Source organism: Dipteris shenzhenensis, chromosome 9 (assembly GCF_047967505.1).
Source record: "Dipteris shenzhenensis isolate YYH24624 ecotype China chromosome 9, Dip_SZ_1.0, whole genome shotgun sequence".
NCBI classification, from domain to species: domain Eukaryota; kingdom Viridiplantae; phylum Streptophyta; class Polypodiopsida; order Gleicheniales; family Dipteridaceae; genus Dipteris; species Dipteris shenzhenensis.
Genome location: NC_141604.1, coordinates 4,891,282 through 4,895,780, shown reverse-complemented (window position 1 = coordinate 4,895,780; position 4,499 = coordinate 4,891,282).

Below are 4,499 nucleotides of genomic sequence, written 5' to 3'. Positions count from 1 at the left end.
TCTAGCCAAAATTTTAAATTGTATATATAATATGTTGGCAAAAGTTTCCAAATATATTTATTTATTATATAAAGCTTTGGCGAATTTTCATGGACTTTATTTATAATTTTATAATCTTAAAGGCTAAACCTAGCTCTTTTTTTTATTTTGGTTTCAAATTGTGGCGAATATACTAAGCTTTTATTTTTATAAAAGCATATAAACTTTCACAAGCCATATAAAACTTTCGCTTATCAACAAAACTAATGCGAAAAAATCATCCATGATTTCATGTGAACAAGAGCTCCATCAACAACAAAGAAAATCTTGGTGAAGGAAACACTCCATCAACAAATGAAGAATCAAACTTTGTGGTAGAAGACAAGGACAATGCCTTTTGAGCACTTTATCTTTTGAATTTTATTTATCATCACTTGGTCATGTAGTTAATTTTGAGGTTCTCTGCCTGGATTAGTACTCCAAAAAGAATGTTATGGTTTTTTTATAGTCCATATAGTCTTTGTAAATCATCTCTGGTCACTGTATGATGTAGGCCATGTGATGTGTGTTTGCTCGCATGGTACCTCTTGGAGAAATGAGAAACTAGGTCCACACAAAGGCCTATGATTAATCCTTGTACATGCAAGAGAGAGAACCATTTGGGGGGGTCTATCCCATTTCTGTAAACCTTGACCCTTGGGCACCTTTGTCAGCATGAGATCCTAGACATAGATTTATCCTTGACCACCATGAGATGGCATGAGAAACTATGAGACTAGATATATCCTTAACATTGCAAGAGGCAAACCCTTGAGGGGGGGTATGTTGGGATATGTGTGATCAAGGGCTTGCTAGGTGCATGTGTGCATCCACTACCAGTCATATGGTTGTGTGTGTGTGTAGAAGAGGCATAGTTAGTGCCATAGACCATGACATAGGTGATGATGTAATACGAAGGCCCCCAAATGGAGTGGTGCCTATGATTGTGGAGTTCCTATGATTTAGGAGCTACCTCCTTTGATGTAGGAGAGGTGCCATTGATTTAGGCCACCCTCTCTCCATTTCTATAAAAGAGGGACTTCCCTCTCACAATGAATAGAACACCCATTGCTATATCTCATGTGTTCTCACTCACCTCCATGATGAAGCTCTCCTCTCTCCCCAATTTCCAACATGTACACCATTTTGTCATCCCTAACACTCCTCAATTTGTGCCCCCATGTGGGCCCCTTTTCGCACTAATTCACTCATAAGTTTTTGTGACCTCTGATTGATGATTCGTCTACACTGGCACGTTCCCACACTCACGTGGGACAATCCTAGGCACATTCTTAACATGATGGTCCCTACTACACTAATGCATCTTTAACCCCCCTAACATTTTTGCCCCTTCTTTGGGGGCTCGTATCTTGGTAGTTTGAAGGCCAAATCGCACTCGGTCTGAATGAAAATTTCATGCATGCAAAGACTTATATCAAACAAAAATTATCAAGACTTTTTACTATTGTTTTTGAGTCTCGAGAGTCGACATTATGTACACACTGATTTCGACCCATCTATTGCATATGTTTTACCATTTTTGAGCTACAAAGGTCGAAATCAATTGCAGATTTCAAAGTCAAATGCACTCACTTGAAAGATACAATTAAGCATTGCGTATGCACTTCAGATTTGGATGATGACTAGCACCTCCATAATTTCACAAACTTTCTTCTGCCCTCGACACTCTCCAAAAATTCAGCCTCTCACCATCGACAAGTAGCATGGAGGACCTAAGGGTTGAAGAAGAAATCGATAATGATGATTTGCATCCCATAGATTACTTTGGTCAACGACGCAACCACAACAACAAAAACAATGGCAGAAGACACTTTGGCAAATTGGAAATGCCAAAGTATAATGGATGAGGGTATCCCGCCAGATTCCTTCAACTCTTTGACGTGGCATGTTGTGCTGGGGGTGATCAATCAAAATGAAGCCAAACCTGCCTGGTTTCTGATGGCCCTAACTGATGATGCCTTGGAATGGTACCTCGACCTTCTTGTAGAAGAAAGAGCCACATGGGCACTGCTATATCCAAGTAGTCTAGAAGAAGGTTCTAAACAGAAAGGCTGCAAGATGTCCCCGCATTGCCACTAGGAAATATAGCAATTCACAAGAAATAACAAGTTAGAACAGACTTAGGAAGAATGAAAAGATTAATAGCAAAGTGTGTTCCCTATCTGAATGCGACAAGTACCTCATAGCATGGTTTATCTCTAGACTCAAAAAATCCATTCGCAAGTCAGTAGCTATGCACATAATGCTCATGAAGCTGCAATGGACATTGAGGATGGTATGGCCGATTCTGACAACAATAGTGATGACTATAAATCAAGTCATCGCGACAAGAAATACTTGAAGAAGGGAAGCACTTCCGACAAGGATTGCACCACCGAGGATAGAGTGGAAGCCATGGCCCTAAGAGTAAAAGATGAAATAACGCAGGCCATCAAGCAAAATTTGCGAGTCTCTCAGCCGCCGCAGTAGCCATGGAGAGAGAATATTTGGTGCCCACACTGTATGGCCAACCATATAGCCAATGAATGCCCAATCTTGAGGAACCAACTAAACCCACTAGAAGTGGATCAACCCCCTGTTGAGATATCGAGCTCCACTCGTGATATGCCAGGGTGACTGTTGTGAATTTATGTCACCGACTTATTAGCTTCAGATGCGGTTGGTACACCGCCCATGAATAATAGCTAGATGACAGCTATCCTTATCTACTCTAGTTCGTGGCTCAGTTAGTATGCCACCTTAGTTAGTTGAGTTTGGTTTGAGACCCACATATAGGGTTCTTCTATTTCTTTGTACTTGAGTTCTTTTGTCTTTCACAACTAAGAAGAGGAAAACTGTTTTCAGCCTCCACCTGTGTGTGTATTCCCCCATTGTGTATGTGAGAAAGCCACAAGTGAGACTCCTTCCCTCTCTCCCACTATCTTCACATGGTATCAGAGCCTTGTTCATGCTAAGGTGCTCAAGAAAGCAAACCAAGTTCGTGGTGTCCTGGTAAGAGGACTAGTGTTGCTTTCCTATTTCGAGTTTGGGAGCAAATCTCTGCAGGTAGCACAGCCAGAAGTGCAAGAGTGCACTGTCTCAGATTGAGATGCCCTTCGCGGTGTGGCGAGAGGGCCACACCATTTGGCTGATTCAAGGCCATTTTGGGGCCCATTTTGAAGGCGGAAGTTCTTCACAGGCACTCAGAAAAAGGCCTTGTTTTTGCTGTGCGATCACTGCTCGGCTAGTCGGTGAAAAGTTGCCGCAAAAATTGCATCGTATGCCTGTGTGTAGAGATATTGGGAGTTGCAGAATCATGCTTGTTGCATGTTGATGCAAAATCGTCACTAGGAAGTGACTGTATGGTCAAATACCACTTTCGTCAGTTTTGCAGATATGCCCGTGTGAGGCAAAAGCTGTGTTTTTCGCAGTGACAGAATATTTGCAGTGTTCTGTAATGGCGTCTAATTCTCTTTCACAGATTGTCACAGAAAAGCTTGACAAGAACAACTTCTAGGCATGGAAGTTTAGAATGACGAATTTCCTTATGGGAAAAGGCTATTGGGAGTTCATTACAAGAAATGAAGAAAAACCAGTTCTTCCTAATGTTCCCAATCAACAGGAAATGCAGGCATTTAAAGGATGGCATGAGCGAGCCAGAAAAGTTATGTACTGGCTATCTATCAGTATTTCGGATTCTATGATTGTGCATATTCAGGATGCAAGTATGCCAAAGGAGGCATGGGATACTTTGGCAAAAATGTACAGCACAAATATACAAGCCAAGAAAATGCAGCTCAAACAGGAGTTGCACAATGTGCAGAGAGAAAATTTGAGCATAAATGACTACCACATGAATGTGAAGAAAATTGCAGATGCACTTACTTCCATTGGGTCGCCAGTGGAAGATGATGATCTAGTTTCTGTGACCTTGAATGGTCTAGGAAAGGATTGTGCACAGTTCCGGACATCCATTGCCGTCCGTGAAAAATTTCCTGATTTTGAAGAGTTGTTTGCTCTTCTAATTTCTGAAGAGCAGAGAAATGGGTGTGCATCTTCTTCAGGAGGAACTTTAAAAGAAACTGTCTTCTAGTCAAATGCTGGAAGAGGTAGAGGCAGAGGTAGAGGAGGCCGATCTGCAGGCCGTGGTAGAAATCAGAATAAGCAGCAAACTCAAGAAAACCAGTCCTATGGAGGAGGACGTGGTTACTCTAGAGGCAGGGGGAGCCAAAGAGGCCGTGGTGGATGGCAGAGAGGCCAAAATGCAAACAACAATGTTGAATGCTACTACTGTGGTAAAATGGGTCATATGGCAAAGGACTGCTACAAAAAGCAGAATGACATTATGAATGGAAAATTGCGGCAAGGTAATTATGCATCTTCTAGTAGACAGGGTGATGACAGAAATGAGCATCTATTTATGGTGCAGCACATGACCAATTCTGTGACAAGTGCAGAAGAATGAAATGATGTGTGGTATG